Source organism: Anas platyrhynchos, chromosome 1 (genome assembly GCF_047663525.1).
Source record: "Anas platyrhynchos isolate ZD024472 breed Pekin duck chromosome 1, IASCAAS_PekinDuck_T2T, whole genome shotgun sequence".
Classification (NCBI taxonomy): domain Eukaryota; kingdom Metazoa; phylum Chordata; class Aves; order Anseriformes; family Anatidae; genus Anas; species Anas platyrhynchos.
Window position 1 is genome coordinate 123,439,504 of NC_092587.1, and position 26,671 is coordinate 123,466,174.

Consider the following 26,671-nt stretch of genomic DNA (forward strand, 5'->3'; position numbering starts at 1 on the left):
TAAACTCAACTTGTGTCTGTCAGAAACCAAACTGACACAATTTAGGAGGAAATATGCTGGCAGTGTTTTTTTCCCCTCTTCCCTTTTTTATCTTCTTTGATTTTTCCAGCTGGCTCATCTAGCTGAAATTTGAACTGCGTCTGACTTCAAGTTCCTTTCAGGATATTGTGGAATATTTTACATAGCAGTCTGTCTGTCTGACAAAGCAAGATTGTGAAATCTGTAAACCGCAATGTCCTTACTGCCACAATGAAAACATAAATGATAACACTGCCCCATTACCCCATTAATGGTTGCAGAACAACTCCCACTTGTGGTCTCCATGACTTGGGAGACAACTATATATGCTAGCTGAATATTTTAGCAGATATAATAGCAGACTAATGCTGGGAATTTTGGGGGTAAGGGAGCAAGGTATGAAAACAAACATGATCAATGGCTAAAAAATGCAGTGTGCTAACAAACATTAATAAGTGCTTACTAGGATGGACTTGAATCAAATCTTTAACTCCAGCAGACCATGAAGTATGGTGGAAGTTTGGAGTCCAACCCCAGATCTGCCATCTTGTCAGCCTCTCTCTCTTTGCAAAGGGTTGAACCAAACTCACGAAGCTCAAGGTCTGTCTGTTAAGAGGCCTGTTGGACATGGAGAACAAAAAAAATGTTGCCTGCATGGAAAAAACCTCCTTTGTTTTGAAGCATGTAAAGACAAAGACAGTTGAGGAAGTGTATTGCAGAGGTGTTTTATTGCCTTTTCAGATAATTTCTGTTGAGTTTATTTTATGAGCTTTGGCCACGTTTTTACATTACTAGTGAATAAAGCTCTCATTGTTCAACGGGAGTCATCTGGTGACTCATGAATTTCTTCAAATGCTGCTTAAAAAAACCTTCATGTGATATTGAGAATGCTTCTATATATAGCTACAGGCCTACAGAAAATGAACCACTGTTGAGCTTGATCAGTTACTGGACTGGGGAGGCTCAGACAATTCAGGATTGATGGCCACAAGGAAGAAGCGAGAGTAGGGCATCATCTCTGCTCCTCATGGTAAATAAATCTCCTTGATTTTGTGTCACAAATGCTGATTCTATGCTTCCAGCTCAGGACACATTCGGGTTCTATGAGTTGAATTTAAAGTGAGTTTAAGTTATTTTTTGTAATGAATGTTTGCTCTCTCCCTCTTTCAGGAAACACAAGTGTGGACATGCCTTACATAAAACTTGCTGTTAACAGGGAAGTCAAAGGATGTTTGGCTGGGCAAACAACTGCTCTACACGATTTGCCTAATTTTCTAGGTCATTCTGTATGAAGTGAGTCTTTCAAACCCAGCTTCTCTAACAACTTCACAGTTGTGTGCTCAGGAGGCTCCCGGGTATGCCGTCTGTCTGCAGGCCAAGCAGCATGATGCTTTCGAGGAAAAGTGCCCTTCCTGTCTGGGTGAGTGACTACAGTCCAAAGTGCAGCTGTTGTTATTTTCAAAAAGTTGATGTGAGGGCAGAAGTGCACCAAGCCACTTTATAAACCAGCTGTGGCTTAACTTCCACTTACACATTTTCATTGTACTGTTCAACTTATGTATTAGTAAAATGTTAAAAGGGTGATGTCTCACTCCTCCCTCAGAGGAGTATCTGGTAATCTCATAGATCAGTTTTTGCCTTATTAAACCAAAACCATGTCTAGTGCTCACTTTTTCTTCCTCTAGCTTGCTATTTCATTATCTAGTATGTTACAGGCAATTCAGAAATACAGTACATTGTTCCCTGGTAAGAACTGCTTCAGGTAAGTAGAACTTAGATCCAAGTCATTGTCTGCTAAAAGAGGTTGGTAAAGATATATATATATATATTTTTCACCTTGTGAAGAATATCTTTACATGCACTATTGACATGGGAAATGTACCCTGCCAGGGTCAGTCTGGAGAGCAAAAAAAGGAAAAGTTTCTGTAAATCTGAACCCATGTTTAGAAATGAGAGTTTAAGACTGTGATTTTATACCCATGGTAATATGGGGGGGGGGACAAATTGCATTGTCTGCTGTGATAGACTCTCCCAAGGGAGATTGCCCCTTACTTTGTTCCCTACCACTACATACCTTGCCTTAGCCTTAAGTGGGGTCTGGATGGAGCAGGTCCCACATCCTCCTGCAGGGTGCTCTCACATTAAGACGTTTCCCACAACATCCTTTGTCTGGGAGATTTTGCTGCATTTCCTATTTGCATTCTACAGTTCTTGCTGCTGTGTGGTGCTTTCAGGCAGATGGTTATTGCGTGCCTGGAAGCACAAGGGAGGAACCAGAGAGACGAGCTTATACTACACCAGAGAAAAAAAATGCATCTTCAGCGGCAGCAGGGCCTCAAGGAAAGATCAACGCTGAAGATCTTTTCCCTTTTCTGCATAACACTGAAATACTAGGGAGAAATATGGAGGGCAGGCAATATCAGTATAATCCCCTTCTTAACTCTGAAAGAGAGAATCGTGAGACATCTGTAAGTGGTCCCTCTGGGAGCTGGATAAGGTGATGTATGCATTGACCATAAAGGTCTAAATAGCTGATCAAAATGTGGTTACAGACACTCAGGATGACCAGATTTTCAGGGGTGCTAAGAACTAATAAACGCCTCTGAAGCCAATGGGATTTGTGTGACCGGGTTGCCTTTGCAAATTAAGCATTATAAAACTGAGCCATGTGTTAATACAGCTTTAAAAATACGTTAAAATGACCACCTTGCAACCCCAAATACTAAGTAATTTTACATGCAACGTATTAAGAAAAGATAGAAATTAACCTAATGCACCATAACTTATAATATTTAGTGAAAATATTGATATTTCTGTCCTAAACACTGTGCCTCTAATAAGGACACAAAACTATGAGCAGTTTAAATCCAAATCAATGCATTGACAAAACAGCAAATCTTCAAATTACCAAACAATTCAAAGTTAGTGTATTTCTCCATGTAACCTTTCTTATTACTTGCAGCAAACAAAGTCCCACTTACTCATGTGAATGCAACAGCTGACCAGTCAATAGCTGAATATTCTTGTAAGTCTGCCTATGCTGTATTACAAGATATCTGATTGATAATCCTACAAAGCTTCCTCAGTTTAAAAGGGCAATCCTCGATCAAATCTTCTCTGTTTAATGCCTGAATGTCAACTTCTCTCAGTGCCTGCATGCTGTCTGCAGCCATGTATCCTCTAAAATGAGGCCCTGGGAGCACCTCCATACCCTGTTCTTGTATCCCTTGGCTCCAACACAACCCTGCATCATCGTAAGTTCCTAAAATGGGCATGGGCATACCTCTTTTACTGCCATCTTACACCTCTAGTGCTGCAGAAAAGCATTTCTTCTCTCTTTAGAGAATCTGTGAACAGGAGCCCTACTATCAACTTTAGCAAACAAAGGCTATGTGCTCTCTCCTTAGCCTTTCCAGAAAGTGGTAAGGGGTGCTAAGAAGGAAGTCCTCTTTGCTTGTACCATTACATTTGTACCATTTACCATTTGGCAAATGGTCAAATGGTAAACTGTCACATGAAGGAACTAAGTTTGTGCATCCACTTCTTGCATAATTGCTACTGAATGTATCAGTCAGTGCTCCCGTGACTGATTTTGAATATTCAGTATGAGTTGAGTTGACACAACTAGCAGTGAAACAGATGCTTTGTTTTTCCTTCCCCTTCTGCATGAAGAGTTCCAAGACACGAATTCCTTACTGTGAAACATGGGCCTGACCACAGGACTGGGTCAGTAAGGTCAGTGAATAACTCCTCTGGACACAGTCCTTGCAAGATCCATTTTTCACAGGACTTGGGTAGGAAAGGATCTGAAATCTTATCCTTCTGACTGTGGGTTTTGAAGGAAAGGTAAGCTGTTCGTGGTTCTCAGAACTACCTTTTTAAGATATGAAAACTGAGTTTTCCCTTACAATTTAACATTTCCTCTGCTCTCAATCACAGGAAACATCAGGTGGCAGTGACTTTTCATGAGTGATCGTCTGAGCTACATTTTTCATTAATGTAACTCCTGGCCCCCAAACCCAATTCCTGGAGAGGAAACAACAGACATCAATTAATTCTGTAGAGAGTACAGAGGATTACATAATGGTAACATGGGAAAACCAAACCAAACCTTTATCCAGCTATAATCCTGCCACAGTTCAGCTAAAGATTTCATCATTCTGACTAATAGGATTAACGCGCACACCAAGGGGCTCCAATTGTCTAGTGTCACTGCCTTATTCATTTAGGTGCTGGCCAGTTTCAGAGCCAGGGAGATCCCTGAAAGGATGCCAGTATCAAGCAACACATACTTTCCATTTTTGAGGAATGAATCTGAAGAAATCTTACTAGGACATTTGTTGTTAAGGGGGTAAAGTTATTCAGTATGGAAGTCAAGGTCCTGGGAATAATTTCCTGTAGGTCCTGTAGATAATTTCCATGCTTGGCAGCATTTCCCTCTTTAGTTCCAGTTTGTGATTTTTTTATTCTCCTTAGTTAAATCTTCTGCTTGACTTGCAACCCCAAATGCCAGTCCGCTCTTTTTTTTACTAGCTAAGTAAATACTAGCACTTTGCTTCATGAAGTGATAATGTTGGTGTGCAGCAATGTCCAACTGAAAGCCATGAGCCACAGAGGCCTCTGTGCCAGAGCCCACCCAACCAACCCCAGCATAGGAGCAGGGCAGGCCCAGAGATCATATGCAGACTCCAACAAGTGTCTGGATCACCAGACAAGCTCGTGTTGATGAGACACGAGGTCCAAGGTCAAGCTAGCAAGTCAATCAATAGGTCAGATCCAGCGAATGCCAGTCAGCTCCAGAAAGACAAGGGAGGCCCAAGGTCAACCTGTAAAGTCAGTCCCTTGGTCAGGGCCTGCCAGGCAGGGACACAATTGTGGCTGAGCTGGAGCACACTCGTTTCACAAAGCTTATACATAAACTCCAACTCAGTGAATGCTCAGCACTGAGCTTAAATATCCTATGGAAGAGGGTATGGGTAGAGGCCCAGATTAGTTTTCTCAAGGCTGTTAAGATCTGATGTCTCACTTGTTCTGTTCTACTCCCTCCAACACCACAGCAATTCATTGGTAACTCATAGATAACACCTGTGGAAAGAAATCATCCCAGTGAATGTTCCTGATTAATTTTTAATTTATAAAAATTTACATAAAAATTCACTTTGTCAACAGAATGATCTTTCTCTTTTTCTTGTTATGATTGAGACCAATGAAGTGCAATGACCGCATATAGGAGGGTCTCTATTAGGGATTCATTTGTTTTCTTTGTCAAAAGATGTTTCTTTAGTGAATATATATTGGAGATTTATGAATTGTAGTCTTTAAAATCCTGGAAACAAATATTCAGTACTATCTATCTGAAAAGTGACTGTTGTATTTCCTCTACGTTTGTGTATCCACCTTATACCATGACACTGATTGAGGGTCATGAGTCAAACTCACTGTGCTATCCACGATGACAACATGGGCTGAAGTGATACCACTTGCCACAGGGACCTTAGGATGGGGCCAGTGCTTATGTATTTAGTATTACGGAGCAGGGAGAAGGATACCAGTGCTCTGATTTCTCTGAGACACTCAGCACTGTATGGTACTACAAAGCAAAAAAAAAACAGCAAGAGACAGAAAATTGCTCTAATTTAACTTGGACTTGTACAGTCTCTTCAAAGAGGAGATTTAGTCTATTAGATTCATCTGTAGTTTTGCTCCAGCCACTCAGCTGTAAGGGGGTTAAGCTGGAGGCAAACAGTGATTCAATTTTATGACCAGACTGAAAATACAAATAAATCTATCGCTCCTGTGTGCTAACTGTAATGCACGCTCAAGTGCAGAATGCTTTAATTGGATATAATAGCTCCGGGTCTGGACTTATATACATGCACATCAAATCACTCCTTTTAAACCATAAAGTGCTATTCAAATAATTATTTTATTACTTTCTTCATCTTCCTGTATGGAAGTGTGGAGCATATGACAAGCCCATCAAATGCCTATAGCCATCACCCTGATAATGTTATTAAATAAGAAAAAGAAAAGGCATTATATTTTTGATGTACTGGCTGATAACACTCAGGAGGCTGAACTGAAGACTGCTGTTGTATTTGTCATCCTGGTGACTGCCTAATGGGAAACCCAGAAGACCAGCAAAGTGTGGGAAAAGTGACACATTGTTGAGGACTGAAGCCTGAGCACCGGGGCTAAGAAATTACAAGCAGTGACTAACACTAAATATTTGACAACAGTGCAGAAAAACAGCTTCTTTCTTCCAGGGAACAGGCTGATGACTATGAACAAAGTTCCAAGTTTCTTTGAGTGATTAGAAACTGGCAGTGTTGTGGGTACCACATCCTAAAAGTCCTGGAAAAGGATATGGGCAATGCAGCAGCCAGCTAGTTCATGGAGAGCAGATGCAGGAGAAAAAAAAAAAAAAAAAAAAAAAGCCTCTGCTTGCCCTTTCAGATGGATGAAAACATGAAAGAGCCCCTGTGAAGAACGGGTTGCAGTTTCCAAGCAGATAAGTGTAGAGGAAACAGTAAGGAAACTCAGATCCCTGAATGGAAAAAATCCCAAATTTCCTGAATATCCCATTCAAAGGAAAGGTTGCTTCTCCTCCCTTTGAGAAGTGCTCAGGGTAATGTAGAGCAGTGGAGAGTGAGGCTGTTTCCTCTCATAGACCAGGAGCTTGTGCCTCGATCTTCTGGTTTAAAAATGCTCTGCGTGAGTGAGAAAGTCTTCTCCTGTTCAAAAGGTGGAGAGAAAGAAAGGGAAAAGCAGCTGCAAACAGGAGTTGGAAAAGGGCAATCACGTGTGAATGAACATCACTGAAAGGGCATGGCAAATGCTTGAGCTGGGTTGCACCTTTATTAAGTAATTTTGTTGTCAAGATGCTAGGATGAGGAGAGTCTTGATTAGTTTTGTTGCTTCCTGATATCAGTAAGCAGTGCTTTACAACAAACAAAGTGCAGGGAAATACCCCTTTTGCTATGGAAACTGTGTGGAGATTTACATCAGTAAATAAGGAGCCCTGCCTCTGCAAGTTATTTGATTTCCAAACAGAAGTAAGAGGGTGTTTTTTTTTTTTTTTTTTTTTTTTTTTTTTTTTTTTTTTTTTTATAGGAATGTTCCTGATACCCAACACAGTTCTTCAGATACTGCCTTTACTTCCCTAGGATTTCAGGGTAGCCTGCTGGGTGCTCAGTGGCAACACACAGGTAGCTGGGACTGTGATGAGGCAGCTGGCTTCGCTTTTGAAATATGCATAGCCTTTGTGCATTTGACTTAATTTTGGTTGTGAACAATCAAAATTCAGGAGAGTTATGAGGGGGATCCTGTTTTCCTTTTCTCAAGAGAACCCACAGGAGTAAGACAGTGGAACATGTGTGTCTGTGTGAGAGAAGCTATTCCTCTCCTGGTACCATCTAATTCTGCCCCAAGTTTGCAGAGATCTGTTGTGTGCCTCCTCAATGACTGTTTTTGGGATGCATAAGCCGGAGACAAGGAAACAGAAGGGTTCAGATAAATGACTTTACTGAGCAAGCACTCAGGCGCGGAGGTGGAGAGCTTACACAGCTTGTGTGGAGTGGCAGGAGATTTGGATGGCTGGACTGTGAAGCAGAACTGACCAGGAGCACCAGCTCCATCACAGATCCCATCAGGTACACCCACACTCGCAGGTACACACTGTAACTTGGCTTTGGGAAGTGATTGGTGAAAGAGATTGATTCATTCTTAATTTGCCTTTCCTCTGTTTAATAGCCCATATAACATGTAGTTTAAAGATATACACAAGCTAATTAGGAAAGATATATTCTGGATGGGAGTCGCAGCTGCATGATGTGAAATTCCTGCAATCACTGAAAAAAAACATAAGGGGCTTGTTTACATACTTTAGGCATCCAACTTTAGCTACGCTGCTGTGAATGGCTGAACTTGTGACACTCCATTCTTCCTTCACAGTAAATATTTCTGCAAGAACTTGTAATGCTGCTTGTAATACCTGTCATTAGGATGCTCTTGAAGTCTGGTTTGTGTGCTCAAAATCTTGACCATTGTTTCCAACAGGAGCTGTTGTTTGAATAAAACATCATTACAGATCCCCTGCAAAATTTGTTTCTTACCCTTAATATTTTCTCCCAGTGATATTGCTGGTATGATTCCTGGAGCTACTTCATGTTCCATAGGTTTTCTCACCCTTACATGAGAAATAATTTATTTTCCACTGCATCAAATTTTTCATTGTTTTGGTGCAGGCTCCCCTATTCCCTTACAATACTTAAATGATTTCAAGTTTCTTTTAAGATCTTTTGCTGCTTACCTCTATGGCATTCATTATCAGCAATTTATCATCTTACTGCATTTTTTCATATTTAATATTTCATATTTAAATGCACAATCAATGCATATAACAGTAACAAATCTAAAAAATGTTCATGTAGCATATATTCCTTATAATGTACTATGTAGTGTTTGTGTATGCAAAACTATACGTAGTATACATATGATATGCATATACTGCACAATATATACTATACTATATAGTATATATATACTATATATAGTATATATATACTATATATAGTATAATATATATACTATACTATATATAGTATATACAGTATAGTATATACTATATATATAGTATACTATAGTATATATAATATGTATAGTATATATAATATATATAGCATTTATATACGATATACTATATAATATACATATGGTATATAGTATAGTATATAGTATATATACTATATATACTGTATATACACATACAGTATATAGTATATATAGTATATATACAGTATAGTATATACTGTGCAGTTGACTGTATTTGGTGCAGTATACAGGATTTTCTCTCCAGGTAGAATCAAACCAGTGATGAAGGTTTAATGGATTACCTTAAAACAACATTTTTAACTTAGTTTTTCCTTTTTCATGGCTGCATTTTTGAAACTGAGATACTAAAAAGCTATGAAGAAGTCTTCATGAAAGATGATCTTTTCATGATACTGGATCCTAAGTGGTATGTACTTTTTCATGACTGGATGGCTTATACATCTATTAGCACCCTTAGATTCAGAGGCTGCCCACTTAGTGCTAGCAGGAGATTATTTTCCCTTGCCTGATGTCAGTGTGTAATGTAGAACACTCCAGAAAATTCTAGAAAACCTGTGAAGAAAATGTGTAATAGGTTTAAGACTCATGAACCTTAAATGGTTTGGAAAACCTTTAGATAAACTTTGAGGAAGACAGGCTTACTCATTACAAATATTGACTAGCTAAAGGACAAGACTCGGCAAATAAGATGATAAAGTCAATTGAACTCTTCTTATTGTGTGCAGATTAAGTGCTGCTTTCCCACTTTAAAGAAGGTTCCTGCTGTCTTCTGCAATACTGAGAGAGGAGTTCAGTTTACAGCAGAGACAGTAATTTTCAGGCTATCACAGAAAAGCAAACTTTTGTGGGACAGAAATTAGGACCGAAGGATAGATGAAATATCCACAGACAGACCAGAAGATGGCTTGGCAGTCTGAAGGACCACATCAGATATCTTTTCTTGACTTGTCATACTTATCATCAAGTACTTCCAACTGTGAGGACGGAGACTCCACCAAGGCTGGTACAAAACTGAGTTCTGAAACAGAACAGTAGATCTGAGTCTTTACAGTTATTTAAGAAACAGAAAGTGGATCTTAATATACATATTTCAGGATTAATCACCTGAAGTTGGTGTAAAGCAAATGGGAATAAAAAGAAGCCTTCCGTCCTTCTGGTAAGGAGGTAGTCAGGTGGTTAATAACATTGCAGGACACCAAAGGAGACATCAGGCTGTTCCAGTTCAGTGGCTGCCCTGTTAGGACAAATACATGTGTGTTATACATGCATTTGTGTATGTGCCTAATTGGAAAAGATGTTCAGCCTTGCTACAGATTGGACCTGGGGGCATGGAGCTGTGACAGCCTCACCTGCATTGGCCTACTCTTTTTGCTAACTCCCTAGCAGACACAGGTTTGGATAAAGAAGTTATTTATAATTGCAATAGAATGGAGGGATGAATGAGGACGACAATCTACATACTGTGTTCCTCACAAATCATGGAGGAGAAAGAGAAAAATCTAACATTTGCCTTTCTACAGTCCTAAGGGAGCCATAAGCATGGTATCTCTGGGGCACTCAGACTACTCTCTCTGTCCCATTTCCATTCCCTAACAGTGGACCAGCCTTCCAGTGGACCCAAAGCTGTGACTAGAACAGAGTGCCTTGAAATGTCACTTGGCATTTTTGAAGGCCTGGGACCAGCTGCAGGGAACAACAAAAAAAGAGAGAGCTAGGTGAAATGTAAGCTTCCTGAATATGGGCCAGAGACCATGATAAAGACTTAAATGTTATTTTTCTTGCTAGGGCAGTCATCACAAAGACAGCTTATCCTCCTAAATGTTGAGGAATCATGCATTTTTCTTATGTATTTTCTGAACATGTATTTCATGACTATGCATGTTTACCAGATTGTAAAATAGTGTTTACCAGGAATGCCAAATGCAGTTGATTTGACCTTTCTGTATAGCTGTCCACGTGCTTAGAGTGAAGGCACTAGCATGACTGAGTTTGTGAGCAAGCATATGAGTCTGCACCTGAAGCCAGGAAGGTAGGATGCATGCCTATGGGTTTTCTTCTGATTTACTAGAAGGTCAAGTGATGAAGAATTTGATGTCAGAGAAAATCATGTCAACATAACAGCACCATGGAAGGTCCATTCTCTTTCACTCTGCATAGCTAACTCCTGAAGATTTAGCAATTCAGAAAGGTGCCTATGCTGAAGCATGTTCGGTGTGGTGAGAATGAAGGCTTCTCATTGATATCTGCAGCATATTTCTTTCTGCTTATTTCTACAGGACAAAATGTCATAAGAGGCAACACAGACACAGGGACATTTAATTTAAAGATCAGTGAAGTAGTGTCGGGATATCATTAAGGTTACGGAGGTCTGTGGACAGTCCCAGTAAAGCAGGCATTGCTTTATGCAATAGGTGTGGAACATTCCTGCTCCTCTCCTTTCTTTGGCTTCTGTGGTGCAGGATAATGCACTTTGACCTCAACCAAGTGACCCAATATTACTGCTTGCTGTAGTTATAAACTTTGAATGGAAGTTTTTTCATCCTGGCTAGAGGTATAATATCTAGCTCAATTTAATATCTAGACTGGATCACGGATGTTAGATCATCAAAAAGCAATTAAATTATTTATAATTAGCCTCCTGCATTCTGTTTTGATTGAATTGAAATGGGCATCCTACTTGGCAACAATTGCTTTTTAGTGTAATGTGACAAATACCTGGAACAGTAATGGTTTTGTTTTGCCCCCTGGACTAAGGATGAGGATTATTGCCCCCTGGACTAAGAACAATATAGGTCAAAAGTATGAACTGTGTGGCTGATAAGCTGCTGATCTGCTTTCTGGAGGAAGCTAGAAAGCCTCTGGATGCTGTTTGCCTCTATTGTTTATATGATGGTGTTCTGTTGTTGTTTCTTATCTTCAGCTGCAGATTCAGGGAAGGGATCTTTCCTCTGAAATGTTCAGGGCTCCCACTTGCTCTGGATAGACAAAGAGCCAGGCTTTCTTTCCATGATTTAGTAGTCACTTAGAATATTTGGACAGGTTTTTGAGGCTTGCAGCTTCTTTTGCCAGGTAAAAATTACAGTGGAGGTGTTGTTAGAGGAGGGATGCTATGGATAGGCCTCACTTTAAAACCCTGCAGTGACAGAGGGGTTGTCCCTATTTCAAAGATGATGCTCGGACTGCCTACAGACTGTGGAAAGCATCATGGCATCTGCAACATTTGTTTCCTATTGTCATGCTCTACTTTATACATACAAGAACAGCCAAGCTTAGAATGACTCTCTTGCTCTCTGAAGCATGGCTCTGTAATGGCTGGCTTGGCAATGCTGATAATTGTATAACCTGTGGAGGATCTGGTCCATTTTCCCTGTAGTTCACTACAGATTTTCAATTTCCCAATGACTTTAGTGGACATAAATTCTTAAAATTAATAAGGCCTGGCCTTAGAAAGACTTATGCTATTGCTACAGTTTGTTGACATGAAAGTTGTTGTGGTTGCTATGGTTTTACACAAAGAGCAGCGTGATCTCATGGCTGTCTCTTTTAAAGTAATCAGCAGTACTTGATCTGTACTATACCGGCAGTATGAATAATCAGAAAAGAAGAAAGAGACTGTGTTGGATTTACATGGCAAGGGTTTGATAGTGGGGGGCTGCAGAGTGGCCTCTGTGAGCAGAGCCCAGCAGCTGCCCTGTGTCGGCTCAAAAAGGGACCTGCCAGTGGCCAGAGCCAAGCCAGAGAGTGACACTGGGTGGGCTTCTGGGAGAGTTAAGGAAGGGAAACAACACCATGCAACAGCAGCTGGGAGAGAGGGGTGAGAAGCAGCCCTGCAGCTCCCCAGGTGAGTGCAGCAGGAGGGCAGGAGGTGCTCCAGGCAGGCAGCAGCAGTTCCCCTGCGGCCTGTGCAGGGAGAGGCCTCTGGTGGAGCAGGCTGTCCCCCTGCAGGCCCTGGGTCCCACATGGAGCAGATCTCCACGCTGCAGCCCCCCATGGGTGGAGGAGCCCCCGGTGGAGCAGGTGGATGTGGCCTGGAGGAGGCTGCGGCCCATGGAGAGCCCCTGCAGGAGTAGGGGGTCTGGGGGGAGCTGCCGCCCACCCGTGGGGGACCCGTGCTGGAGCAGGTTGCTCCTGGGGGATGGATGGACCCCGTGGGACGGAGCCATGTGGGAGCAGTGCTTGAAGAACAGCATCCCGTGGGAGGGACCCCATGGGGAGCAGGGGATGAAGCGTCAGGGACTGACCACAGCCACCATTCCCCATTCCCCTGCACTGCTCGGGGGAACAAGGTGGAAGAGGGTGGATGGGGGAAGGTGTTTTTGGTTTGCTTTTAGTTTCTTACTGCTCTAGTCCGCTAGTGAAAGGCAATAAATTAATCTCCCTATACTGAGCGTGTTTTGCCCTTGACAGTAATTGTTGTGTGATCACAACAATGAATGTAAGTTAAGCAATTTGTGGTAGAATTTAGGGTTAGACATCTAAATCCTAATTTCTTGTGATCAGGTCCAACATCTTGGTAGAAATGCTGTTCAAATAAAAAAAGTGTCTATTGAAAAAGGTGAAGGATTTGGACCCTGAATAATAATAACTAAAGCAGTTTAATGCTAAGATGAGTCAACTGAAGTGTGATCTATATCTAACTGAAACATTTTCAACAGGAAATTTTGAACGACATGTATTGTAACATAGAAGACAGAGGAACTGGAGATCTGCAAAAGTGTGAGGCAATAGTTGAACAAGACAAAGAACATGATGCTGCATCTTTGCAATTGGTATTATTTCATGAATGTGACATAGCGCAACTGTCATGTAAAGTAGCTACAGATAACCACAACAACACACCAGCTATGTCCCTGGTCTTACGAGTTTCTTCATCAAATCATCGTGTAATGAGGCAGGAGAAGCTGTACCATCTGCAGCTTTCAGAAGGATGAATATAGAGAATATTAATGTTAGTCTTGCAGTGGAAAGACACAGATGGACATTCATCATGACAGACCAGTACAACATTGCCAAAGCAAGAGAGTGCACTGCTTCTGATAACAATGCTGACAATTGTATGTGAGTCCCTGCAAATCTGTACAAAGAACTGAGACACACCAAGGGCTCACTGAGATTTTAAGTCATTGGTAGGTGAGCTGGGGGTGGGGGGGAACTACACATTACAATTTTGAATAATATGTCATTTCTGGTGCTGCCTTGGGCTACAAAAGGAATGTGCATAGATGGTCTTAAACTTTTAAGAAACTCAGACTTGATAAGGCAGGAATTTTCCTGGCAACAGGCACTCTGTTCTCCAGCGACTGAATTGGGTAGTAAAATGTCTCTTTGTTAACCAGTTCTAAATATGAGAAACCTTTGTATGCCCTGCTTCTGGGTCCAGCTCTAAGCAGGGGCTGCAGATGTGCAGCAGACTTTCTATATTATGTGCTGTAGCAGGTGCTTTCCATTCTTTACCTCTTAGAACGTTCCCTCATGCTAAGATGTTACATGGTCTATATATTAACAGAAAAGCTGTATTTCATACCCAGCACCCAATTTACTCATATTCTGGAGGGTTAGATAAAGACCTTTAATTCAGATTAGACAGGAGTGTTTGAGGGCAGGAGAAGACTATATGGTCCACAAAAAACTGTTTCTGTAAAGCTTCACAATTAATCAGCCCCTTCTACGTTGTTCAAATCTCATTAGTGATGGCACCTTTCTGACCCCTTTTCCTGGAAAAGTGTATCCAGCCATTCTGTAAGCACTCTTTTTCTGTATCTGTGGCTGACTTTGAATATGTGTTTTGCTCTATAGCCTTTTTTTTTTTTTTTTTAATAGACAGTCTGTCTGCACATCATAACATGTTTGCTACCAGGATAGGAGTGTGTCAGGCTATGACCCCTTGCTGACAAATTAGATACTATCATAAACAGCTTACTTCATCAGTCTGTTGCCCTCTTTCTCATAGGACTTCTTTGCCTCTCACAGTCCCTTTATTCTCTAAGCTAGAAGATAAAGGGAAATAGGCAAATCTTTTTGAATCACGTTCTCTGAACTCATCACTAGTGGTTTCCACCTTACCAATCCTTCCCCAGTGAACAAAGGTGGGGAGCTGAACACCACTTTGCTAATATTCTTTATGATCTTATCAAACCTTGTGACAAGATAACTAATACTGTGTTATCTCACACATCCATGTTATATATTGCATGTCAAAAATAAAGTTAAGATAGCTTGAAAAGTCTAAATTGAATCTTTCAGCATCAGAAAATTCACCCTGAAGGCTGAACACAATACTTTCAATAGTATACTGAGTTCTACTTATGTTTCCCTAGGTTTTAAAATATGCATGGTCACATCCTTTAGACCTTATCGCATTGACAATGAAGGAAGGAGAATTTTTGCCCCGTATGAAGGTGCAAAAGGAAAGCTTTGTGGATATAAAATTTTGCAGTTTTGGCAGGACTGTCTGCAAATAATTCATAAGGATCAGAGAATGAGATTTTTTTTTCTTGTTGTTTTAACTTATTTAAATTCACTGTATTGCACAAAGGAGAACTGAGTGTCTTCATGGCATTAATTAAAAAGGTTAGCAACTTCACAGAGACTGAGCTTCAGAAAGCTCACTGCTTTGAAAGATTCTATCAGTGTAAAAATAAATTCTTTATACTTAAAATGGAGTGCATAATAAAATCCATAAGGATATTGCCTAGCCTAAGGCAATTGTGAGTGGTAATCTTCTGTTGATTCTGTTGGTACCAGTGTTTCACTTGGGGATGATAGGGAGTGGGAGGGAAATTATTTGTTTTATCCCAGAGGACATTTTGAGATTTTTTTTTCCTCCTTGCACAGAATAGGGAAAGAAAACTGAAATCCCGAAAGTTTTCAAGGACTGGCAATCTGAAAATTATGGATCATTTAATTTTCAAGTACCTTTTCAGATGAAACTAGTAGAAGCTGTTGAACAGAAGTCTTGCAAATGGGAGAAACTCCCAAAGTTCACACTTTTTTTTTTTTTTTTTTCCCCCCTAAAAGCTGAAATGGAAATCATCTATTGAAATAGGTGATTTATCAAAAATTCTCAATCAAAATCTAGTCTCAGATTATTTTTCAAAGAATGGCTGATGTTCGAAGGGATACTTGAAGGTCATTTAGTCCAATGCCCTCTGCTCAATCAGCGCCACCTACAGCAAGCTGCTCAAGGGCCATGTCCAGATGGCTTTTGAACGGGTATTTACCCCATTGCTAAGATTCACCCCTCACCCTTGTTTTCTACAGGCTGCAGTCCCAGCTCTCTCAGCCTTTCCTCGTAGGAGAGATGCTTCTGTCCTTTCCTCTTTGCGGCCCTTTTCTGGTTTCTCTCCAGCATGTCCATGTCTCTCTTGTACTGGGGAGCCCAGAACTGGGCACAATACTCTAAGGCGGCCTCACCAGGAGGAGGATCACCACCCTCCACCTGCTGGAAATATTTTGCCTAATGCAGTCCAGGATATCACGAACCCTCTTTGTCACAAGGGCACATTGCTGGCTCATGTTCAGCTTGGTGTCCACCCAGACCCCCATGTCGATTTCTGCAAAGATGCTTTCCAGCTGGGTGGCCCCCAGCAGGTGCTAGTGTTTGGGGTTGTTCCTCCTGCAGGACTTTGCCCTTGCCCTTATTCAACTTTAGAGGGTTCCTGCCAGCCCACTTCTCCAGCCTGTCACATCCCTCCAGATGGCAGTGCAACATTCTGACCTACCAGCCACAATTCCCCGTTTTGGGTCATCTTCAGATTAGCTCAGAAAACACTTTGTCTCATCATCCAAATGATTAATGAAGATACTAAACAGGACTGGATCCAGTATTGACCCCTGCTATACACCACTAGTTCCTGACCTCCAGATAGACTGTATCACTGATCACCATCCTCTGGAATGAATGTTTTTCAGTCCACCTCACTGTCTCCTCATCCAACCCACACTTCATCAGCTTCTCTACGATTATCTTATAGAAGGCAGTGTTAAAAGCCTTAGTGAAGTCTAGGTAGACAGTATCCACTGCTCTCGCCTCATCTAATAAGCCATAAACCACAAGTTTTTGTCTTTAACAAAGACTGACAGCATGTGATGAAACTAGATAGATGTGTGGAGGATATTTCTGAAGTCCCACAGTAGCCCTTAATATGTTTTTATATATATGTATATATAAAATACGCTGTGTAAATATGTATGTGAAGTTTATGTAGATGAATGTCAACTTAGCAGTCTTTCTTAAATATGAAACAGACAAACAACACAAATGAAAAAGGTTTCTGGCTGGCTGACATATCCTGCTTTCAAACTTTTCTTCACTGCATTCCTGTGAGCTCTTCATGCAGACCAGTCCTCCCAGTTCTTCTGCAGTCAGCAATCTAAAACGCAGAGACAATGCTTCTTCTTTTGCCTGCCCCTACTGTCTAAATTGTAAACTGTATGCAGTCCTGTTGCTTCAGGTTCTCCTGTTCTATCCTTCTGCAAGCTCAGTGTTTAGTCTGAACATGTCTCCATCAAAGCCCAGAGATCTGTTCTCTGTATTCAGAGACAGGTAACTCCAAGCTTCAGAGGGAAGGTTGAGACAGACAGCTGAATCGTCCCTTGCTCTTCACGGACTAGTGCGAGATCATAAGCCTAATTTACCTTGATGAATGGAGTGAAAAGAGACAGACAACAGGAACAATGGTTTTGAGGCTTTGCTTTGAGATAGTCTAGATACTCAGGGAGCTGGTTCTGTTATTGCAGGGGCCTCCCAGAAAGCCCCTAAGGAAAGTCAGGGTAGCAGCTGCTGCTGGGTGGGGTGAGCTAGAGGAGTCATGGGCTCCTGGCAAGCTGCAGCAGCCTCTCATGAACTCTGCAAGCTGTTCTTGATTAAGGGATGTATTGATTTTTTTGTTCGTTTGTTTGAGCTGACTCCTGAAAAAGCAGAGAAAAGAACACTCTGAACATCTGTGAAGGAGAAAGCCTATGTGAGGACCACCTCAGGGCACATAACTGTTGTCCATCATTGTCTTTCACAGAAGTGGTAATGGCCATTATACACGACTTTTTTTTTTCCTCTTTTTGGCCTCCACAATGACATTTGAAAACCCCAGATAAAAAATGCATCTTATTTGACATCACAAACATATAACTTTGTTTTTCGTTTTATTAGAAAATGTGCTTTGCAGTTTTATTTGATATTAGTAGTTTCCAATCCCTCTGTGTAACAGTTTGACAGATTTAGTGTATCTGCCACAGAAATATTTCTTTCCTTGCTGTGCTGCACAACCTGTTTGGTGGATAAGGAAATGGCTGGTTGGCCACATCCAAAGAGTAGTGGTCAACAGCTTGAATGTCCTGGTGGAGACCAGTAAGGAGATGTCCCTCAGGGGGGATCAGTCCCTCAGTATTGGGATCTACTTTTTACTATCTTTATAAATGACACAGTGAGATTGAGTGCACCCTCAGGAAGTCTGCAGATGACACCAAGCTGAGTGATGCAGGTGACATTTTGTGGGGAAGGGATGCCATCCTGAGGTACCTTGAGAGGCTTGAGAAATGAGACCACGTGAACCTCATGAAGTTCATCAAGGCCAAATGAAAGGTCCTGCATCTGGGTCAGAGCAATTCTAAACATCGATACAGACTGTGTGATGAATGGATTGAGAGCAGCCCTGCAAAGAAGGACCTGAGGGTGCTGGTGCATGAAAAATTGGACATGAGCTGGCAGTGGGTATGTGTTTGTTTTACCTTGCTGGGCAGCTGAGCTTCACCACAACTGCTCTCTCAACTCCTCTCATCAAAAGAAGAGGGGAAGAAGAAAGTATGCTGGAAAGAAGAAAAAAGATTAATGGGTTGAGATAAGGGTAACTTAATTAAAGGAGAAATAAAGAGAGAGGTAAAAAAAAATACAAACAAGCAAAGGCTATTCAGAAGCACAGAGGGAAGAAAAAAAAATTACTCTCTACTTCCCATCAACAAGTAATGTTCAGCCACGTCCCAGGAAGCAGCGTCTCAGTATGTGTAGCAGCTGTTTGGGAGGACAGACATCATCATGAGGGCCCCCCTCTCGTTCCCCTTTCCCACCTTTTATTGCTGCGTGTGGCACCACATGGTATGGAATATCCCTTCGGTTGGTTTAGGGCAGCTGCCCTGGTGATGTCCCCTCCCCATGTCTTGCCCATCCCCAGCCTTATGGCTATATGTGGGGGACATGTGTGGAGGGAGTCTTGATGCTGTGCCAACACTCGGTGAGCCCCATTCTTAAGAAGTCAAGAGGTATAAAGGTGTCTGCTCTCTCCCACACAGAAAGAAAGACTTTCTTGCCTGTACCTCCCTAACAGAGCACCTTCCTCCACTCTTTCTGCTATCTAAGGCATGTTGTTCTGCTATTCCCCAATCTGCTGTCTGTGTTGCTTTTCTGAAGGGTTTCAGCAGCTGAGTTGAGATCAATCAGCAAGAAACTCTCAGGTTCACTCAAAAAAACAAACATTAACCTCATGCCCCACAAAGATATAGATACTATCAGTCTGTAAGAACAAATGGTATTTTCTCTGTCTGCCAGTGATATAAAGGGTTTTATAATCAACACTGCCTACAACAAGAACTCCTTTTCTCTTCAAATACAGGTATGTCTGTTTTCATTCATATGATTTGAAAAGTCCTTCTATCTTTTTATTTAAAAGTAGATCTCAGCACTGACCAAAATTGAAAGCAACCAGAGAACTTCCATCCTGATATCACAGATACTGTACTTGCAAGCACTGTACAGGAAGTTGTTCACTCCTTTCTTTATCTGTAATTAAATATATTTGTATTTCACATGGATCTAGTCATACCCAGCCATTTGAATTCACAACAAAGCCACAGTCCCATGCTTCTAACTAACTTTAGCTTCTATGGCATCTGCAGACTTCAGTTTATGCAACACCCATCAATATGCCTTCTCAGCAAGGAACAAGGTTAGGGATTGCTGCACTCCATTGTATATTGTGCCCAGGCTTCCCTCCATCAGATGTCAGTTCCTATTCCAGGTACTGGTCCCTACTCTGTAAGCTACAGACTGCCTGTGAGTGTAATCTTCAAGACAGCTCCACGTGAGACAGCTGAAACCACAATTCAAAGTCAGAATACATAGAATTTCCAGGTGCAAAATCTTACCTGGAGATTGGAGAGAGCCAATTGCAGAGCGAAAAGCAACGCTGGCAATCACAACATGAACCACAAAAGCTGCAGTGTTGCACCTCCCCTGACATTCTTAATTTCTGGAAGGGCAATAATGTCTGATGTTCACTTGGGTTGTCAGTCTGACCAATAGGCCTCACTGTTACAGGAAAAAAAAAAAAAAGGTGCTGGTTTAGGTATATCTGTCCTTTTTAATAGGATGTATCACACATACTCACCAGTGAGAACAGAGACTGGATTATATGTTCCCACATTTGTTCTTGTGCCCAGGTATTGAAATGACTGTGCAAAAAATATCACATTGGAAATAGCCTCTGGTTTAGATTTCAGCAACATGAGCCTTATTTTTTCTCATCAAAGTGAAAAACAAGTGGATGGCAAAACTCTCAGGGACTCTAATAAAAACAGTAACAGACCCCTGGACTTTGCCTCAAGAATCAAATATCACGAAGTTCAGAGGGGCTAGGGGGATCGGTCAGTGTTTGAACAGATGTCACTGTGGAAGTCACCAGACATGCTGAAAAATGTTAGAAATGTTGTGGGACTGGATGAAGGATGAAGAGATTTTATATAACTACTGATTTTTGCATATGCTTTCTAAGTATTTGATTATCTTTCTGTTTATACAGTGTTACTATTTCAACCCCTAGGTGAAAAAAGATAATTTTTTTAAGTCCACAAGTTTACTAACTTGACAAAAAATCCTAAAAAGGGGTAAAGTAGACTTCCAAACCTTCTTTAATAAGCAATGTGAATTTTTGTTTGTATTTTTTCCTTTTTATGTTTTTGCTGAATTACAGATGGATTCTGTGAATGTTGACAGTTCATCTTCTAGAAAGAAGCTTTTATGTTTGTTTCTCTTTTAATGTCATTTGATCCTCTGTTGTGTTTTTAACAATGCAAGAAAAGCCACTAATTCATGCATTATTTATTTCCTTTTTTGCTTTGCTATATTTTATTTTGTTCTTTCAGTCACTGTGTTTTAACACATTTTTGCCAGGTGTTTCTTTGACACTGCCTTAAATGAGGTTCTTATTAGTATTTCAGTTTTTTTTTTTTTTTTTTTTTTGTATATGTAATACTCAAAAGTCTCAGAGTATGCAGAGTATGTAATAATACCGTACATTCTGTATAACTTTTATATTCCTACTGAGGTGACTTAGAAGCTTGGAATCACCTTCCCAATGTGTCGTTCCAAGGAGCATTACTCATTGAGATAAATGCCTCATTTCAAGGAGCATTATTCATTGTAGTCTTATTGTTAGTTCCATTACACGTTTGCTACTCCGTGGCATATATTGATCAAAATAATTTACATTAGAAATAGCAGATCATGGAACTGTGGTTGCTCAAGGAATCCTTGTTATTAAAGCAATGGCAGTTGCAGTTATTTAAATTACTTTCTACGCCTTTCAGTTGGAGATTTTTTATAAATTCTTCTCCATTTGAATCTTTTCAAGCAGAGGGTTATACCTGCAGTGCTTATCCCAAGAATCATAATACATCTTTTTACTACATTCTCCTTAATTTTCTGAGGCTTTTCCAAAGCTCTAGCATACCCTAGAATCATTAACAAGATGAAACAAACAAAAATATCCTAGGAAATGGGGAAAAAAAAGGTTTTATGTGTTCAAATCAGTCTTTGGTTTCAATAGTTATGATCTTGACCTTTTGACCTACCTGTGTTCCGAGTCTGGATGTAACATTCAAGTGTTTAATATACAAAGTTCCAGTTTCAGAAAGTATTTAGAAATTTCATTTTTGTCAGAGACTTAGGAACCAAAGCTGTGAGGTTGTTTCCTTTCTTGATATATACTGGCTAACAAGTTACATTAACAGAGTTTTAGTCTGCAAATAAAATTCAGTACCTTAACAGTGAAAGAGATTTCTTGTGATTATTTCTGAAATGAATGTTCTACTATTTGAATAAGAATGGATAAAACATTTAAATAAAATGATGATATGCTGCTTTTAATTGATAAATATAAGCCATCTACTTGATGCCCACTAACAGGAACGGGGCAAAAAATTTTTTTCAAAAAAAATTTATTTTAGCAGTTACTGCAAGGTCAATTCTTGTTTATAGGGCCCCTATTTCAAAGTATGGAAATGTTACATTTTTGGAGATGTATTTTGACAGGAATTAATATTTCCAGTTATGACTGGTATAAAACAAGAACTGTAAAGGAGTTAATGAGTGCTCATACTTCAGATTTTAGATTTTTTTAAAATAAAACATATGAGAATTACATCTTTAGCACTACAGAAACATGAATTCTGTGATGCTTGTTTGTGCAGCTAACTGCAGAAATCCATCTAACGCCATCCTCACACAGAATTCTATGTACACCAATGAATAATCCCAGAATCACTGGGTGGCTGAGGTTGGAAGGGACCTCTGAAGATCATCTAGTCCAACCCCCTCTGCCAAACAGGATCACCTAGAACACATTGTACTGGATGGCATCCAGGTGGGTTTTGAATATCTCCAGAGAAGGAGACTCCACAGCCTCTCTGGTCAACCTCTTCCAGTGCTCTGTCACCCTTACAGTAAAGGATTGTCCCCTCATGTTCATCTGAAACCTCCTGTGCTTCAGTATGTGCCCATTGCCTCTTGTCCTGTGGCTGGGCACAACTGAAAACAGACTGGCTCCATCCTCTTGACACCCTCCTCTCAGATATTTACATACATTAATAAATTCTCTCCTCAGTCTTCTCTTTTCCAGGCTAAACAGGTCCAGTTCTCTCAGCCTGTCCTTGTATGACAGGTGCTCCTGGTGCTGGGGAGCCCAGAACTGGACCCAGTATTCCAGGTGAGGCCTCACCAGGGCTGAGTAGAGGGGGAGGATCACCTCCCTCACCTGCTGGCAAATGCCAAACTCTTCCAAATGCAGTCCAGGATAACATTGGCCTTCTTGGCCACAAGGGCACACAGCTGACTCATGGTCAACCTGCTGTCCACCAGGACTCCAAGGTCCCTCTCTGCAGAGCTGCTCTCCAGCAGGACACCCTCCCAGCTTGGGGTTATTCCTCCCTAGGTGCAGGACCCTGCACTTGCCCTTGTTGAACTTCACGAGGTTCCTCTCAGCTCAACCCTCCAGCTTGTCAAGGTCCCTCTGAATGGCAGCACAGTCCTCTGGGGTATCAGCCACTCCTCCCAGATTTGTGTCATCCACAAACTTGCTGAGGGTGCACTCTATTACATCATCCAGGTCGTTGATGACTAAGTTGAACAACACTGGACCCAGTACTGACCCGTAGGGGACACTCCTAGCTACAGGCCTCCAACTAGACTGCACCACAAAGCACAACTCTCTGAGCTCTGCCATCCAGCCAGTTCTCAATCCACCTCACTGCCCACTCATCTAGGCTGCACTTCCTGAGCTTGACCATGAGGATGTAATGTGATACAGTGTAAAAGCCTTGCTGAAGTCAAGGTGGACAACATCTACTGCTCTCCCCTCATCTACCCAGCTAGTCGTCGTCTCATCATAGAAGGATATCAGATTGGTTAAACGTGACTTCCCCTTGGTGAATCCATGCTGACTATTCCTGATCACCTTCTTATTCTCCACATGCTTGGAGATGACTTCCAGGATGAGCTGTTCCAGGGATGACCTTTCAAGGAGACCTTTCCAGGGACGGAGGTGAGGCTAACTGGCCTGTAGTTGCCTGGTTCCTCCTTCTTGCCTAAATAACTTAAAGGCCCACTGTTGAGCACTTCAGCAGTAACAGTGCCACTGTTATATTAGAGATGTGATGTCACTTTATCCTTTCTGCTTCTCCAGCTGTTTGTTTTGTATTGTGGAGATGTACATACCAGTTCTCCCTGGGGCAGGGACTGTACCACCTCCTATGTCAAAACTCATGTAAGATGCTTCTATAAGTAATTAAAATTACAAGCACAATGCCTGAGCCTTTCAGCAAGAAACTGAAAAGAGTAGAAGTAAACATCTCCCAGCAAAACCATATTTCTACAGCAGCCAAGCCAGTCACCAACTGCTCTGTTTCAGCTTCCTTGGGGCTAGCCCTGTTATAATATCTCTATAGCATCTGGAATGTATCTTTTCCATTAAAATAAATATATATAATTTTGGCTATTTAAAAGTACTTTAGCAAGAATGCCATTAGCTAGCTGTCTTTCACCTAGAGACACAATGGTATGTGTTAGCACTGGCCACTGTCATTTGTGCCAGTCAGCTGACAAACCCTTTGGATGTTGTTTGTTTCTATGAGATACAGATGAATGCCCAAGATACATGGGCCACCAGTTACCAAGTGCTATATATTGTCCATATAGCAACACACATCAATCAGATACAGTTTGGCATTTAAAAATAATTTTAGTATTGCCAATTAGTCAGTCATGCCTCTAGTAACTTACTCGATGCTATGATGCTAATCACTTCTGGAAGGCCTTGACATTTTATAATTGAACTGCCAGGTTTGCATTTTGCTGCAATTCATTCACATGTAAGTGTGTCTTGTTAACCACATTATGTTGATTTCTTTTGAAGGCTGGAGGGAAGCGTGGAGTCATGATTCCTGTATTTGTGTGTGGTTACAGTATTCCAGCAACGTACCGGGAGGGTAAAGGATGTTGCTGTCTTTTAGTGAGCTAAACGAAAGGTTGTGAATGGCTTGTCTGTGGATGCACTGCTTACTGACTGACTGGCATTCACTGCCTGTTTCGTTTTACTTTCCTGTCTGTCTATCACCATATATGTCTTCCCTCTTTTCTAAAACTCATGCTCTTACATTTTGGGAGCAGGGACCCTGTTAGATTTTATATATGCAGCCCTTAATAGAGTGCCATGACTGGGAGTCCTAAGTCATGCAGAAAATAATCTAATCCCTTAGTATCTTCCCCTTCATTTTCTTCCCTATTCATTAGCTTAAAGCACTTAGCATCTACAAGAATGGGGCATAATTTCTAGTGTAGGTTACTGAATAGTGTTAAGCCTGCTTAACAGACCATTTTTTTAATCAGTAACATCTTAGTGCATATCCTTACGAAGCATGATATTCACTTGAAATAGCTTGTCACTGGGATAGGCTTATATCAAAATACAAAGGCAACTATCCATATACTCAGATGCCTCTGTCATGCCTGCCTGTATTTATTTTCTAAAATGAGATTAAGCAGCTTGAATTGAAATCTGTGTGTCACGCATGGCACTGAATGTTGTTGCAAAGAGGGTCTACATGCAGCTGAGACAAAACAGTTTAAAGAGATGTTATTTGCATGAGGCTTTCTATACAGAACGGTTAGGTAACTAAAGCAGCAACATCCATAAGATTTACAGGGTATTAAGAGAAGGAAAAAATAAAAATTCAGTTGCACGACCCTTTATATATCACCATCAGGCTGGGAGGTACCTGTTCCTCATGGATTCACTCAGTATGGTTCTAGATCTCAGCAGAAAAAATCTATTGTTTATTCTTGCTGGACACATTTGAAATCTGGAACATTTGGAGTTTTAATGTTGTGAATTTCAAGAAACCAGGTGACATCAACTACTTCAATTTCTCTGTGCAGAGCACATAAACTGTGAATAAGAAGTAACCCCTGCAACTGGCCTCCAGCTGATTCACTTCACTTTCAATACGCTAAACCAAATTTGTTCTAATCTATGGGTTTTCAGAGGAGGGAGACTTAGGCTGAATTTACCCTATTACTACATCTTTACAGCATATATTATTTGACACTGTACTTTCTCCTGTAGGCTTATTTAACCTCCTGGTGCTTAGCAGTTACTTTAAATGAAGATGGTCAGCAGTTCACTGTGAACAGAGTATGTCTGTTGAGTATGGTCTTTGGTGGGACAAACTTATTCTATGAGTTTTGATTGATAAACTCTTGCTCATCTGGAAATGAACTCTGTTTATCACTAATCAGTGGTCTGTCTTTCAAAACCACAGTGACAACAGTAAGGCTGGTAATACTTTCTAACCTGTTTAATGCCTGTTCATTAGAAGCAAACTAGAAATTGATTTATTTATTTTTTTAATTATTATTATTTTCAGCAGAAGTTGTCAACAGGTAGCTGTTTGTTAAAACTAAAGTGTTCTTTTTCAGCTTTCAGAACATCTGTCTGTATTTCATTTATCACTTTTGCAGGGTGCAAATAACAGCAGGCACACAGACAGAGCTATTAAAAATGTAAGAGCTATTCCAGTAAATCAGTTAGTTTGCAGTAAATCAGTTAGTTTACCACTACTGAAGTTCTGTATGAAATAAGTATCACTGTTGGCAGAATATGATTTCGTAATAAATAATACAAAATATTCTCTTTTTTTTTTTTTTTTTTTTTTTTTTTTTTTTTTAAAGGAATTTTGTAGAGAGACTTCAACAATAAATGATTTAATGGGATACATGATGATCAATGCAGCCGCCTCACTGCATCTAACATTGAAAATCCTGGTGTATACAAAATCCTTGGAGGACCTCTGCCTTTTAAAAGGTTGTTACTATCAGTTGACTCTTACTCTTTTCTATTTTTGAAAAGGTGAAAATCTGAACTTCTAAAGCTTGTAAAGTGTTCAGGAGGGTGAATTATCTCTCCCTACTGGTGGTTGCAGTACTATCAAGTGAGATACATTATGGTCAGCAGAGGCATCTACCTAAATGGGCAGAGATCCTCTGGAGATTAGAGTGTGCAGAGGAAATCATTCTCCACTGGAAAGTGAGACCACTGCAGAGAATTAGATGGGCATACAGGAGAGAACATCTCAGAAATAGATGGGCTCTGTCAAACAGATTTCCTGCTTTGCGGTAGAAGGACAGAAGCAAAAGTGCATTTACACTACAGAAAGCTGGACAAGGTAGAATGAAGAAGGACGAAAGACATGAGGTACTATCCCATATCTAGCCCACCCC

The 26,671-nt window shown here is 40.8% G+C and overlaps 2 long non-coding RNA genes across 2 annotated transcripts in view; one reads left to right on the plus strand and one right to left on the minus strand.

Annotated features, from left to right (window-relative positions):
• Window positions 1-247: 247 nt before the first annotated feature.
• LOC106014861 (uncharacterized) overlaps window positions 248-26,671 on the plus strand; it is a 173,178-nt gene continuing 146,754 nt past the window's right edge. The window contains exons 1-2 of the long non-coding RNA XR_011804989.1: window positions 248-1,048; window positions 1,189-1,438. This is a non-coding gene — a long non-coding RNA (uncharacterized lncRNA). The remainder of the gene's footprint in view (window positions 1,049-1,188; window positions 1,439-26,671) is intronic.
• LOC139999493 (uncharacterized) lies at window positions 8,948-20,108 on the minus strand. The gene is made up of 4 exons (XR_011804971.1): window positions 19,768-20,108; window positions 18,358-18,435; window positions 9,736-9,865; window positions 8,948-9,649 (listed from the first exon to the last, which is right to left on the minus strand). It is a non-coding gene; the product is annotated as an uncharacterized lncRNA (long non-coding RNA).